The 16,312-nt window shown below is 45.1% G+C and overlaps 1 non-coding gene across 1 annotated transcript; it reads right to left on the minus strand.

Moving 5' to 3' along the window:
- Positions 1–2,550: 2,550 nt before the first annotated feature.
- Positions 2,551–2,625, minus strand: TRNAK-CUU. The gene has a single exon. It is a non-coding gene; the product is annotated as a tRNA-Lys (tRNA).
- Between the last annotated feature and the right edge of the window lie 13,687 nt (positions 2,626–16,312).

The raw sequence follows: 16,312 nt of genomic DNA on the forward strand, positions 1-16,312 counted from the left end.
AAGAAGCCATCTAGTTAATAGCTATGGACCCGAAGGTCTGAAGTAAACTACTCACACATCATCGGAGGGGCCATGGAGTTGATGTAGAGGCCCTCCGTGATTGATGCCCCCTCCGGCGGAGCTCCGGAAAAGGCCCCAAGATGGGATCTCTTGGGTCCAGAAGGTTGCTGCAGTGGAAATAGGGTTTCGCGGTGCTCCTGGATGTTTTCAGGGTATATGAGTATATATAGGAGGAAGAAGTAGGTCGGCTGAGCCACAAGGGGCCCACGAGGGGGGTAGGCGCGTCCCCTGCCTCGTGGCCTCCTCGTTGGTTGCTTGACATCCACTCCAAGTCCCCAGGATCACGTTTGTTCCAAAAATTAACTCTCCCAAAGGTTTTATTCCGTTTGGATTCCGTTTGATATTCCTTTTCTGTGAAACACTGAAATAGGCAAAAAAACAGCATTTTGCACTAGGCCTTGGGTTAGTAGGTTAGTCCCAAAAATAATATAAAAGTGTAAAATAAAGCCCATTAACATCCAAAACAGATAATATAATAGCACGGAACAATCAAAAATTATAGATACGTTGGAGACGTATCACTCCACACATCGACCGCTCTCCAGCATGCATCTAGTGTATTAAGTTCATGGAGAAACAGAGTAATGCAATAAGAACGATGACATGATGTAGACAAGATCTATCTATGTAGAGATAGACCCCCATCGTTTTATCCTTAGTAGCAATGATACATACGTGTTGGTTCCCCTTCTGCCACTAGGATTAAGCACCGTAAGATCGAACCCACTACAAAGCACCTCTTCCCATTGCAAGATAAATAGATCAAGTTGGTCAAACAAAACCCAAATATCAAAGAAGAAATACGAGGCTATAGCATAAAAGAGATCAAAGAAACTCAAATACTTTCATGGATACAAAAAGATAGATCTGATCATAAACTCAAAGTTCATCGGATCCCAACAAACACACCGCAAAAGAGTTACATCATATGGATCTCCAAGAAACCATTGTATTGAGAATCAAGAGAGAGAGAGAGAGAGAGGAAGCCATCTAGCTACTAACTACAGAACCAAAGGTCTACAAAGAACTACTCACACATCATCAGAGAGGCACCAATGGAGGTGGTGAACCCCATCCGAGATGGTGTCCAGATTGGATCTTGTCGTGGATTTGTCACGGCAGATGTCCTTAGTATGAGGACTTAGTCGCGAGGCCAACGCATCTATGTGGTAGCTTGAGAGGGGTTGAGTGGGACGGGAGACGCGAGGTTTTTATCTAGGTCCCGCCACTCACAGTGGAGGTAAAAGCCTACATCCTTCTTGATTCATATTGATGATGATGACGATCATGGTTACAAGGGCAAGGTTTCGTTACCTCTATCTCGAGAGCATCTACTTTGATGTTGTCTAAGAGTTGTCTACTGAGTGTCTATTGATACGTCTAGGAAAAACCTTACCCTCTTGGGGCACCCCGCCCCTCCTTATATAAGTTGAAGGGGTGGGTTACATGTAGAGTCCTAGTCGGATTAAAACTTAAACTATTCTGACTTCTCATCACGGGCTTTTCTCCATGGGCTTCTTAACGTCTTGGGCTTCTTAGTGTCTCGGGCTTATTAACCCCAGGTGTCTCTATCTGCCAGGTTATAACTGTCTGCCAGGTTATAACTGTCTGCTGGCTTATAACTGTCCACCATCTTACAATCTGCCGGCTCACCAATGGGTCACCAGGCTCGGCCGGGTCATCGGTGAGTTGTCAGTCCTCGGGCGGTTTACCAATGAAATACCAAGTCCCAACCGGGTCATATCTCCGGCTGGGTCATACCGCGGGGTATATCCGCGACATTAGCCCCCAGTTTAATTTGGATTTATCAATATTAAACTGATCCTATAAAACAAACACACAAATTTGATAGATTGTGCTCCGGGTTAAAATATTCTTGTAAGTCGGCACCTGATCATCCTTAAGTACTTGCCATTTCCTTCTTCTAGAAAATCTAGGTCAATAGGCCAGCCTCATAATCAATTTGCTGACATTAGGTTCTCACAGAAAAATATTGTGAAGAATAATTCATTTGATTCAGCTCCCAATGCTTAACAAAAATACTGGCCTTTGAAATACTCATATGATTTTTAGCTGGCTTGAATATGTAAATCTTGCCCATTTATGATTACCAAAAGAGCCGGTTTGTAAGTATTGATGGCACTGGGTCATAATTGTTGCTAACATCAAGCTTGAAAATGTACCTCCCTTATATGCATATCACTTGTAGCCCCCAAGTCTTAAGAAGGGAGTGTAGTAACAACTTAAGACTTGCTTCAATATAAATGTCGCAACCTTGAAGAAATCCAGGTTGTTCATCTCAATCACTAGTCAAAACTGAATATTCCACATATGTAGCCCCCAAGTGTCGGGTTGTCATGTTTGCCGCAACCCGGGACTTTTAATTGCCTTATGCTTATAAAAACTTCAACCAGTTTAGCCCCCAAGGGCCGAGTCATTATGCAATAATGAGCAGGGACTTTATATATATTAAAAATAACATTATGATGAAGCCTCCATCATGGGACTTGAACCCACGACCACAAGGTTAAGAGCCTTGTGCTCTACCAACTGAGCAATGGACCCTTCAATATAATGGATTAAGGCTTGTGTACTTTGAATTTTTGGTAGGAGCAATTAGTGGCCCCCAAGGGCCGGCTCATCACTTATCTGATGGGTCGAGTCTTGAATAAAGCAAGTTAAAAATGACTTTGCATTAGCCCCCAAGTGCCATGGTGCATGCTGGCAGTGACATGGGACTTGCGTATTTGATGTAATATCAATCTGAATAATGTAGCCCCCAAGTGTCGGGTCGTAAGCCTGTGACGACTCGGGACTATTCCTTCCATTGCAGAATAAACCATATCCATTGATAAAGAAATAATAGCCATTGCGCTGAAGCAACTTTGAAAACCTCAATCATAATACTGGTTATTGATAACCATAACAAAAATCCAACCATGTTGGCTATTCAAGATTTGAATAATATAATCCGGTATGAAAACCTCAATCATTCAATATCATCATAAAAATCCAGCCAATTTTGGCTATTTAAAGATTTGAATACCTTATCGGCTGATAAGTAAATCCAGAGTTTAAATACTCAGTGGCTCTTGGCCGATGGTGACTTAATGCACATCCTTGTAATCCGGGATTTTTGTAACCCGACGGCTTATAGCCTTTGTGAAAATCAATAATTGATAACCCTTTTGAAACACCAACTTCAATCTTTGATGAAGGGTTTGAACTTAATCATTTATGTAAGTCATAGCTCTGCAAATCCTGTACAGAGTTTAAACAACATATGCCTTGGCGACTTAACGTCAAAAGCCAAGGTGGGTAACAAGCCAAACATAATATAGTCTTATGAAATTATGGAAAAGATTAGAATTAAGGCCATTTAAGTCTAAACATACTGGCAACTTAAAGTTAAAAGCCAGGGCGGGTTATCAAACCTCGCATATTCATATAACCAGGAAAACATACCTGTAGGATTGATTTATATTGCTGGCTTACATTGCCATACCCAGTGAAGGTAACAACCCAATGATTTATAAGCGCATGATTCCAATGGTGCAATCCAAAATACACTGGTGACTTAACGTCCAAAACCAGGTTGGGTGAAATAACACCCCAGAGAGGTTCACAATATGAACCATAAGGCATGATAGCTGTCATCAGTTTCCAATCATGTATCCTCATGTCACAAGAGGAAAACCTCAAAAAAGAATCTTCAAATCAAATAAAAATCAGAAAATGAGGCTTTCATAGGCGGCCAGGCCTAAAACCCAAGTGCTTTTCATGGGCTTGCACAGCCACTAGCTGAATCTTCAAACCTTGTAAGCGGACCTCACATAACCAACCGCCATTTTAACCTTGATAAGTTCAAGGTCTTAATAAGATTGATTGTCAAGAGTTCGGCGGGTTATTCCAGGATTATCTGGGCGGAGTGGCAGACGTACAAGGAAGGATCAACTGCAATTGTTTGGTGCTATGCACCTAGGGTTTGAAACCAAGAGGGGTTTATTAAAGCTATGTTCTGTGAACAGGGAGCCCCCAAGGGATATATATTGAGATGTGCTCGTCGAGTACCTATGTTTGAGCTGTGTTGTGCATCAGACTCTCTTTGGTCCCTTTAATCCGGGCGTCAATCCTCCAAGTAGGTTATAACAACGGTGTTCAAGCCGGATCAACAGGGTAGTCACAGCTATGCTCAATGAGCAGGAAGCCCCCAAGTATTTTGTAATCATGGCGTACAAGCCGGATCAAGAGAGTAGTCATAGCTATGCTTAATGAGTAGGAAGCCCCCAAGTGACCAATGATATGATAAGCCAATAAGGCAGGATACCCGTGTTTGAACCGCGCATCATGCCAGCAAGTTCTCTTTGGCAACCTTTAATTTTTCCTGAGAACTCGAACTTATGGTAAATGGATTCTTTTTGAAACGGAATTTTAAACCGGATATTGAGAGCTTCAACGCTTTGTGAGAGACAGATTTCTCTTGAGTCGGATTTTAAACCGGAACCCTTCATTTTAAGCCGGAAATTTTCTGACGGCCTTTAAATTTTCATCAATATGGCAGTAGCCTCCGGGACCGGGTTATCTTCCCTCCAATGACCAGGGCTTGTTGAATTTGCTCAAATTGGCAACATTTACTGAGTAATGTCATCATAGCCCCTGAGTCTTAAGACTACTCAAGGAGTTGGCTTGAGACTCTCCATACTTGACCGTGATATGAACCGGCATATAGTTGAATAGCGGATTGCTGAAATATGTTGAATCTCGACGGGTTATAAATGACCCTGTCCATTGATCCATCTGATGTAGGCAAGGGCCATAGTTTGATGGTCTCCTTTGCAATTATGAATTCTGCATAAGAATTTGCACAAACGAGAGTAATTGTTCTCGAAGAAAAAAATGTATCAATAGAAACTTCACATGATGGATTTCACCTGATATGTTTTATCAAGAATTATTAGCCGTGGGGTTGCGGCAACGATGACAGAGGTGGCGGCTTAAAACGCAACATCGGGCGGCTCAGAAGGGATCCTCCGGGTTATGTTTCAGCTTACCCATACTGGAAATCTCGCACTAATGCTTCTGGTAGTATGTCCAGTGCATGGCCACTTGATTTCTTACAGCCGGCAGGCGAGTGCACGGGAGCAACTGGAGAGGGGCTGGGCTGAGCCGGCCGCAGGCTCGCGGGGCGATCTAGGCGACTCATCGGTAAGGCCGCGACAGAGGCGGTTTAACGCGAAGTCAAACGAGACAGGGCCCGTGGCTATGAAGGCGGAGGCGGCCGGTGGAGGCGCGACCGTGGCCGGTGGCGAAGACGACTTGCAGTGAGGTGGGTCGCAAATGTGGTGGCTCAGCGATGCAAGCGCAGCTACATCAGTGGCGGCTCAACTGGAGACCGAGGCGACTCGAGCGGTTCTCGGCTCAGTGACGAGGCGGCCGACGGAGGTGGAGCAAGGCAGCTTGGAAGAGGGACCGCACGAAGGCAGAAGTCTGCAGAAACAGCGCACCGGCCATGGATGAATTGCAGCAGCGGAGGGGTGAGGCCGGCTCGTAGGCACAGCAGCTCGTAGGTTGAAGTAGCGACTTGGAGCAGACGTGGCCGAAAGAGCAGAGGCGAGTGGGCCATCGGTGGCGGCTTGATGCAGCGGCGGCTGAGGCCCCCAACAAGGAGAGCAGTCTCGGTGATGCAGAGGTGAGTGGCGGCTCATAAAGGCCGTGGTGGCAGTGGAGTCTGGTGAGGGGATGCCATGGTGGACCCCGGCGGTTTGTGGTGATTCAGCCTCGGTGACTCAAGGTGAACTCGGCGGCTCAGGGCCAGTTATGCGACAGCGGTTGAGATGGGCCCGCGACGGCTCAATGGAGGCCACGCGGGGGTGACGGCAGTAGCCGACAGTGGCGGCTTGATGCAGTGGCATGTCAATGAAGATCGAAGTGATGCTGATGAGATGAACTACGGCCGCGGCCGTGGCGATTTTTTAGTGGAGGCGCGGCGGCTCGGATGGTCAGTGCCGGCGACTCAACGGAGGACCGCAGCGGATGAGTAAAGCAACCCGGAATTGACGAAGTGGCACGCCGGCGACTTGACGAAGGACCGCGGTGGCTTGAAACTGGTGATGTGGCGCGAGAGGCGGCCGATCCAGCATGCACGGGCGGCTGTAGAAGGCATGGATGCACCGGAGCGTCCCTTGGTCCTGAAACGACGGTGGGTTAGCAGCGAGGGCGGATGCGACCGGGCGGCTCAGAGGCTGGCTCGTCGTGGAGCGAGACAACACTCGAAGGTGGGCGATGGTGGCCGGCAGAACCACGCCGGCGAAGGAGGCCAGCGGCTGACTGAGGCAATGGCGGCTCTCAGTAGGCAGGCGACTCAGATGCAGGGCAGACACGTGGTTGAGACAAGGCTGCAGCGGAGCGGCCGATTTAACAGTGGTGGAGCCAAAACATTGGAGGCGGCTCATCAGCTGCGTGGTTGAGGGAAGTGGCTCAAAGCAGCAACTTGGAGGCGGCGTACAGCGAAGGTGGCTCACGGTGATGTCAATGCGATGTACTTGGTAACGGCGAATTGTGGCCGTACAATGAAGATACGTCGGCAAGGAGTCAAGTTGAGGCAGGTGCCTTGGAAGGATTAGGCGGCTCAGGCGGATGCACAACGCGACGGCACGCGGGAGCCTGGTGCGGTGGCTCTCGGCAGAGTGACAACATGAGGCCAAGCAAGGCAGCCACGTAGGAGCGACGGCACGACAGTCATGGTGGCAGAGGAGTCCAGGGTGGCTCGACAGCGGCACCTGAGGCCGGCCGCAGAGATGGGGCGCCAGCGTGGGGAGGTACCCGAGGGTGGCTGCTCAGAGGTGACTCGACGCAAGAGCAAAATCGGTGAGGCGCGGGTGGCTCGTGGTGGAGATGAACCGGGGCGGTTGACTCCGAGTCCACGACCATGACCCCATCCTTTCTGGGTCATGTTTGGGTTGACCTCCACTCTTTTTTTTTCTTTGTAATCAGTAGTTATAGAAAACGGCCGAACAAATCGCATGACGGCGACAACATATCGACCGTAACCCTAACACTTCTCCGACTTAAATCTCACGGGTTGTAAAATCTGGACTGATGAACTCGAAGCTGACGCAGATCCTTTCCAATCGGCTTTTATTCATCTGGAATTTACCATCTTCTCGATCCCTGTGAAAGATACCTCCAAGAACTCAACACCACCGTGTGCAGGCCCCACGGTGGGCGCCAACTGTCGTGGATTTGTCACGGCGGATGTCCTTAGTATGAGGACTTAGTTGCGAGGCCAACGCATCTATGTGGTAGCTTGAGAGGGGTTGAGCGGGAGAGGAGACGCGAGGTTTTTACCCAGGTTAGGCCCCTCGCGGTGGAGGTAAAAGCCTACATCATGCTTGATTCATATTGATGATGATGACGATCTCGGTTATAAGGGCGAGGTTTCGTTACCTCTATCTCGAGAGCATCTACTTTGATGTTGTCTAAGACTTGTCTATTGAGACCTATCTATTGATATGTCTAGGAAAAACCTTACCCTCTAGGGGCGCCCCGCCCCTTCTTATATAAGTTAAAGGGGCAGGTTACATGTAGAGTCCTAGTCGGATTAAGACTTAAACTATTCTGACTTCTCATCATGGGCTTCTCTCCATGGGCTTCTTAACGTCTTGGGCTTCTTAGCGTCTCGGGCTTATTAACCCCAGGCGACTTTGTCTGCCGGGTTATAACTGTCTGCCGGGTTATAACCGTCTATCAGGTTATAATTGTCTGTCGGCTTATAACTATCCGCCGGCTTACAATCTGTCGGCTCACCAATGGGTCACCAGGCTCGGCCGAGTCATTAGTGAGTCATCAGTCCTCAGGCGGTTTACCAATGAAATACCAAGTCCCAACCGGGTCATATCTCTGGTCGGGTCATACCACGGGGTATACCCCCGACAGATCTGGTGGCTCTGGACTCTGCAGCGGCTGGATCAATATTTCGTCGACTCCCCTAGGGTTTTGGGAATATTGGGGTATTTATATAGCAAAGAGGCAGTCCAGGGGGCACCCGAGGTGGGCACAACCCACCAGGGCGCGCCTGGGCCTCTTGGCATGCCCTGGTGGGTTGTGCTCTCCTCGGAGCACCCCCAGGTGCAGCCAGGGCCCATTATGTTCCTTCTGGTCCATAAAAAATCTCTGTAAAGTTTCATGGCATTTGGACTCCGTTTGGTATTGATTTTCTGTGACGTAAAAACATGGAAAAAACAGCAACTGGCACTTGGCACTATGTCAATAGGTTAGTACCAAAATATGATATAAAATGACTATAAAATGATTATAAAACATCCAAGATTGATAATATAACAGCATGGAACAATCAAAAATTATAGATACGTTGGAGACGTATCAATGTCCGGTCCGGTTTTGATCGGTTCCAGTTGCTCTCTGGATAGGTTGTAGCCAGATTTCCGAGGTCGGGTCGGATGTCCTAGGCTTGTAGGAGCTTGGCGTCTAGCTTGCTGTTGGGGTTGACATCTCTAGGGGTTGGATGTCCGGGGCCTATAGCCCTTCTCCGGTTCCTCTCATCGTGATCCTTCGTCCATGTACTTGGGGACTTGTCCATCATCAAGAGCATCTCCTAGAGGGTGGTCTTCATACCTAATCACACATAGCATTCCGGCTTTAGGTAGTAGCCATGTCTCACATGGGTCCTATAGAATATCACAAAGGAGAGATGTCACCTTGGTCTCGATAGCTCTAACACGTGCTCGTGTCATCGGTCCACTTGGCACTTGAGTGGGCGAAGGTTGGTCCATGGGGATGACTGAAGGATGCTCCGCATCATCTCCCCTTACCTTGGTAAAGATCCGACCTCGGGTCGAAAACCTCATCACCATAGTTGGGAGAGAGATCCTTGACGTTGAAGATATCGCTCATGTTGTACTTGTCGTGAGGTATGTCGATCTTGTATGCATTGTTGTTGTAGCATGCGATCACATTTAAGGGTCCATCGGCTCGAGGTGTAGCTACACAAGATCTCCAATGTTGAATATCATGGGTTGCTTGTTGATGTTGAGCTTGGTCATGAGGCGGTGTACTTGGCGCTCGAGTGCTTGTCTTGTATCGTCATGCACCTTCTTGAGATAGCTCGCTCATGCGCTCGCGTCCATGTTGATGCGCTCTTGTAGAGGTAGCGGTAGAATGTCAAATGGGGACGACGGATTGGAACCTTAGACGGCCTCGAAGGGACACTTACCGGTAGTCGAATGTCTTGCTCGATTGTAGGCGTACTCGGCAATAGGTAAGCATTCCTCCCACTCCTTGATGTTCTTCTTGATCAACACACGGAGGAGAGTCGATAGCCTCCGGTTCGTGACCTCCGTTTGGCCGTCGGTTTGTGGATGGTATGCAGATGAGAAGAGTGGCTTGATTCTGATCTTGGCACATAGGGTCTTCCAAAAGTAGTTAAGGAACTTGACATCACGGTCCGACACAATAGTCTTGGGCACTCCATGTAGACGCAAGATTTCCCTACAAAAGAGATTTGCAACATGTGAAGCATCGTCTATCTTGTTACATGGAATAAAGTGTGCCATCTTAGAGAAACTGCCCACAACAACAAATGCTGAATCTTTTCCATTTCTAGTCCTAGGCAAACCAAGCACAAAGTCTATACTAATATCTTCCCATGGGTGATGCGTAATAGGAAGTGGCATATAGAGACCACTGGATTGAGCTTTAGACTTAGCTTTGCAACATGTAGAGCATCGGTTGGTGTAGTGGGAGACATCACGAAACATGTTGGGCCAAAATTAGTTCTTGGAGAGCATTGCGAATGTCTTGTCGCGTCCAAAGTGTCCCATAAGTCCTCCTCCATGAGCCTCTTGCAAAAGTAACAAATGAAGAGAAGACTCAGGTATACAAAGCTCGTTAGCTCTCATTAGATAATCATCCTTGATATAATATCTCTCCCAAGATGTATGCATGAAGCATTTGGTATAAGGAATAGCAAAAGTAGTATCATGCGCATACAAGTCTTTGATGTGCTCAAATCCAATGACATTCAATTCAAGTTGAGTTACAAGCATGCACTTGAGGGAAAGAGCGTCTGCCACAAAATTTTCCTTACCTTTGATGTACTTGATGACATAAGGAAATGACTCAATGAACTCATTCCATTTGGCATGTCGCGTATTCAATTTCATTTGACCTTTAAGGTATTTAAGCGTCTCATGATCCGTATGGATGACAAATTCACGAGGGCGAAGATAATGTTCCCACACATGCAAGACTATCACTAAACCATTTAATTCTTTGTCATAGATGGGGTAGTTAAGTTGCGCTCCAGAAAGTTTCTCGCTAAAGTATGCTATTGGGTGCTTCTCTTGCATCAACACACCTCCTATGACATTACGACTAGCGTCACAATGCACTTCAAAAGTTTTATCAAAATTGGGCAATGCATGCAATGAAGCATGTGTAAGAAAATTCTTAAGCTCGTGAAATGCAGTATCTTGGGATGGTCCCCAAACAAATGGTGTATTCTTCTTACTCAATGCATGCAAAGGTGATGCAATGGTGCTAAAATCCTTCACAAAGCGGCGATAAAATATGGCTAAGCCAAGGAAGCTACGCACTTGTTGCAAGTTAGTTGGTTGTGGCCAAGTTTTAATAGCATCGATTTTAGCTTCATCTACATGAACATCCTTAGAAGAAACAACAAAACCCAAGAAAAAAAGCTTGTCAACACCAAATGTGCATTTCTCCATATTAGCATAAAGGCGCTCGTTTTGAAGAGTTTGCAAAATGGCCCTAAGATGGGTTACATGATCTTCTAGAGATTCGCTAAACACAAGTATATTGTCAAAGTAGACCACGAGAAATATGCCAATGTATTTGCGAAGAACATAATGCATCACATGCATGAAAGTGTTGGGTGCTTCGGATAAGCCCATAGGCATAACTAACCACTCATACAAGCCAAACTTGATTTTGAAAGTGGTTTTCCATTCATCACCTTCTTGAATGCGAATTTGGTAATAGCCACTTTTAAGATCAATTTTTGAGAAAATGGTAGCTCCGCTAAGCTCATCTAGCTTATCGTCAAGGCGTGGAATGGGATGCCTATAGCGAACAGTGATAGCATTTATGGGATGGCAATCGGAACACATGCGAAAACTACCATCCCTCTTAGGCACAGGAATAACCGGAACAACACAAGGACTTAAGATTTCACGTATATGCCCATTGTCAATGAGGTGTTGTACTTGACTTAGTATTTCCTTGGTTTCCTCGGGGTTGACGTGGTAGGGTGCCTTGTTCAGTAAAGTTGCGTCGGGGATGAGGTCGATGCGGTGTTCGATGCCTCGTAGTGGAGGTAGTCCTGGAGGTAGCTTATCGGGGAAGATGTCCGTGAACTCCTACAGTAGATTAGACAACACTAAAGGTAGATGGTGAGAGGTGTTAGTTCTTGCCGCCTCGTCTTCACACACTAGGGCATAGTGCATAACACTCAAGGGATTCTCACATACTTCTCTCATCTCTCTTTTGGTAGCTAAAAGCACTAAGTTTTTTCTTGTCACACATCGTCGAGGCACTCATTTTTGGCTTGTGGCTCTCACTCTCTTTGTGGTGGCTCACTCTCTCACTCTTCTCTCCGTGATGGGTACATGCTTGCTTGTCGGTGATCACTTGACTTGGCGACATGGGTCATAGAACATACTCCTTTCCCTTCATTATGAAGCTATAGTGATTGGTTCACCCATTGTGGATGACGTCGCGGTCAAATTGCCAAGGTAGTCCAAGCAGGAGGTGGCAAACAGACATGTGAACCACATCACACTCCAATGTGTCTTTGTATGCTCCAATCTTGAAGGATACTTGAATGGTGTGTTCCACATGAATGGTGCCGGAGTCGCTAAGCCATTGGAGCTTGTAGGGATGAGGATGCTTCATCCTGACCAATTGTAGCTTGGAGCATAGTTCTTCACTTGCCAAATTGTGGCCACTTCCTCCATTGATGATGACCTTCGCGGAACGTCCATTGATGCCCGCTTAGGTGTGGAAGATGTGGCAACATTGGTCTTTGTCTTGTTCATGTTGAAGTGTCAAGACCTTGGAGACAACGAGAGCGGGGATCAAATCATTTCCATAAAAGACTTGGTCATATTAACCTTGATTCACGCGTCGGTGCATAGCCACGTGCTCAAGTGCTTCCATTTCTTCCTCACTCATGGAGTCATAGGTGCCGTTGTCGTTGGCGATCATGGTGTGCCGAGTCGGGCACTCAAATGTTTTGTGACCTCGGCCTTGTAATGTGAATCATTTGATGGAACTTGTCTTGACAATCTCAACCATTGGAGTAGTTGATGATGAAGCTCTGCTACCTCCTGAGCATGCGTTGGTTTTCCCTTGAAGAGGAAAGGGTGATGCACCAAAAGTAGCGTAAGTATTTCCCTCAGTTTTCGAGAACCAAGGTATCAATCCAGTAGGAGACTACACGCAAATCGCCTAGTACCTGCACAAACAATCAAGAACCTTGCAACCAACGCGATAAAGGGGTTGTCAATACCTTCACGGCCACTTACAAAAGTGAGATTTGACAAATATAATAAGATAAATATTTTTGGTATTTTTGTTGTATAGATTTAAAAGTAAAGATTGAAAAATAAATAGATAGTAAACTAGAATTATAGATCGGAAACTTATATGATGTAAAGTAGACCCGGGGGCCATATGTTACACTAGTGGCTTCTCTCGTGATAGCATATATTACGATGGGTGAACAAATTACTACCGAGCAATTGATAGAAAAGTGCGTAGTTATGAGAATATCTAGGCATGATCATGAACATAGGAATCATGTCCGTGTCAAGTAGACCGAAATGATTCTGCATCTACTACTATTACTCCACACAACGACCACTATCCAGCATGCATCTAGAGTATTAAGTTCATAAGAACAGAGTAACACATTAGGTAAGATGACATGATGTAGAGGGATAAACTCAAGCAATATGATATAAACCCCATCTTTTTATCCTCGATGGCAACAATACAATATGTGTTGGTTCCCTTTCTGTCACTAGGATCGAGCACCGCAAGATTGAACCCAAAGCTAAGCACTTCTCCCATTGCAAGAAAGATCAATCTAGTAGGCCAAACTAAACCGATAATTCTAAGAGACCTGGAAAGATATCAAATCATGCATATAAGAATTCAGATAAGAACCAAATATTGTTCATAGGTAATCTTGATCATAAACCCACAATTCATCGGATCTCGGCAAACACACCACCAAAAGTATTACATCGATTAGATCTCCAATAACATCGAGGAGAACTTTGTATTGAGAACCAAAGAGAGAGAAGAAGCCATCTAGCTAATAACTATGGGCCCTAAGGTCTGTGGTAAACTACTCACACATCATCGGAAAGGCTATGGTGTTGATGTAGAAGCCCTCCGTGATTGATTCCCCCTCCGGCAGATCACCGAAAAAGGCCCCAAGATGGGATCTCACGAGTACAGAAGGTTGCGGCATTGGAAAAGTGGTTTCATGGCTCCCCTGGATGTTTTCGGGGTATAAGAGTATATATAGGTGAAAGAAGTAGGTTGGTGGAGCTACGAGGGGCCCATGAGGGTGGGGGCGCCTACCCCCCTGGGCGCGCCCTCCTGCCTCGTGGCCGCCTCGTTGCGTCTCTGACTTCCACTCCAAGTCTCCTAGATTGCGTTTGTTCCAAGAAAGATCCTCGCGAAGGTTTCGTTCCGTTTGATATTCCTTTTCTATGAAACACTGAAATAGGCAAAAAACAGCAACTGACACTGGGCCTCCAGTTAATAGGTTAGTCCCCAAAAATAATATAAAATAGCATATTAAAGCCATTAAACATCCAAAACAGATAATATAATAGCACGGAACAATCAAAAATTATAGATACGTTGGAGATGTATCAGCATCCCCAAGCTTAATTCATGCTCATCCTCGAGTAGGTAAATGATAAAAACAGAATTTTCGATGTGGAATGCTACCTAACATAATTTTCAATGTAATCTTCTTTATTGTGGCATGAATGTTCAGATCCGAAAGATTCAAGACAAAAGTTTAATATTGGCATAAAAATAATAATACTTCAAGCATACTAATCAAGAAATTATGTCTTCTCAAAATAACATAGCCAAAGAAAGCTCATCCCTACAAAATCATATAGTTTGTCCTTGCTCCATCTTCGTCACACAAAATGCTCTCATCATGCATAACCCCGATGAGAAGCCAAGCAACTGTTTCATACTTTAGTATTCTCAAACTTTTTCAACTTTCACGCAATACATGAGCGCGAGCCATGGACATAGCCCTATGGGTGGAATAGAATATGATGATGGAGGTTGTGTGAAGAAGATAAAAAGAGAGAAAGTCTCACATTGACGCGGATAATCAACGGGCTATGGTGATGCCCATCAATTGATGTCAATGCGAGGAGTAGGGATTGCCATGCAACGGATGCACTAGAGCTATAAATGTATGAAAGCTCAACAAAAGAAACTAAGTGGGTGTGCATCCAACTTGCTTGCTCACGAAGACCTAGGGCATTTGAGGAAGCCCATTGTTGGAATATACAAGCCAAGTTCTATAATGAAAACTTTCCACTAGTATATCAAAGTGACAAAATAAGAGACTCTCTATCATGAAGTTCATGGTGCTACATTGAAGCACAAGTGTGGAAAAAGGATAGTAGCTTTGTCCCTTCTCTCTTTTCTCTCATTTTTTGGGGTCTTCCCTTTTTTATTTTGCCTTTCTCTTTTTTATTTCCTCACACAGGACAATGCTCTAATAATGATGATCATCACACTTCTATTTATTTACAACTCAAGGATTACAACTCGATACTAGAACAAAATATGACTCTATATGAGTGCCTCTGGCGGTGTACCAGGATGGGCAATGAATCAAGAGTGACATGTATGAAAAAATATGCATGGTGGCCTTGCCACAAATACGATATCAACTACATGATCATGCAGGGCAATATGACAATGATGAAGCATGTCATAATAAACGGAACGGTGGAAAGTTGCATGGCAATATATCTCAGAATGGCTATGGAAATGCCATAATAGGTAGGTATGGTGGCTGTTTTGAGGAAGATATAAGGAGGCTTATGTGTGATAGAGCGTATCATATCATGGGGTTTGGATGCACCGGCGAAGTTTGCACCAACTCTCGAGGTGAGAAAGGGCAATGCACAGTACCGAACAGGCTAGCAATGATGGAAGGGTGAGAGTGCGTATAATCCATGGAGTCAACATTAGTCATAATGAACTAACATACTTATTGCAAAAATCTACAAGTCATCAAAAACCAAGCACTACGCGCATGCTCCTAGGGGGGTAGATTGGTAGGAAAATACCATCGCTCGTCCCTGACCGCCACTCATAAGGAAGACAATAAAATAACACCTCATGCTTCAAATTTGTCACACAACGGTCACCATACGTGCATGCTACGGGACTTGCAAACTTCAACACAAGTATTTCTCAAATTCACAATTACTCAACTAGCACGACTCTAATATCACCATCTTCATATCTCAAAACAATCATCAAGTATCCAACTTCTCATAGTATTCAATGCACTCTATATGAAAGTTTTTATTATACCCATCTTGGATGCCTATCATATTAGGACTAATTTTATAGCCAAAGCAAATTGCCATGCTATTATAAAAGACTCTCAAAATAATATAAGTGAAGCATGAGAGATCAATAATTTCTATAAAATAAAACCACCACCGTGCTCTAAAAGATATAAGTGAAGCACTAGAGCAAAATTATCTAGCTCAAAAGATATAAGTGAAGCACATAGAGTATTCTAATAAATTCCAATTCATGTGCGTCTCTCCCAAAAGGTGTGTACAGCAAGGATGATTGTGGTAAACTAAAAAGCAAAGACTCAAATCATACAAGACGCTCCAAGCAAAACACATATCACGTGGTGAATAAAAATATAGCCTCAAGTAAAGTTATCGATAGACAAAGACGAAAGAGAGGATGCCTTCCGGGGCATCCCCAAGCTTAGGCTTTTGGTTGTCCTTGAATTTTACCTTGGGGTGCCTTGGACATCCCCCAGCTTATGCTATTGCCACTCCTTGTTCCCAAATCCATCAAATCTTTACCCAAAAACTTGAAAACTTCACAACACAAAACTCAACAGAAAATCTCATGAGCTCCGTTAGTATAAGAAAAATAAATAACCACTTTAAAGTACTGTAATGAACTCATT

The sequence above is a fragment of the Triticum dicoccoides genome, chromosome 5A, assembly GCF_002162155.2.
Source record: "Triticum dicoccoides isolate Atlit2015 ecotype Zavitan chromosome 5A, WEW_v2.0, whole genome shotgun sequence".
Taxonomy (NCBI): Eukaryota; Viridiplantae; Streptophyta; class Magnoliopsida; order Poales; family Poaceae; genus Triticum; species Triticum dicoccoides.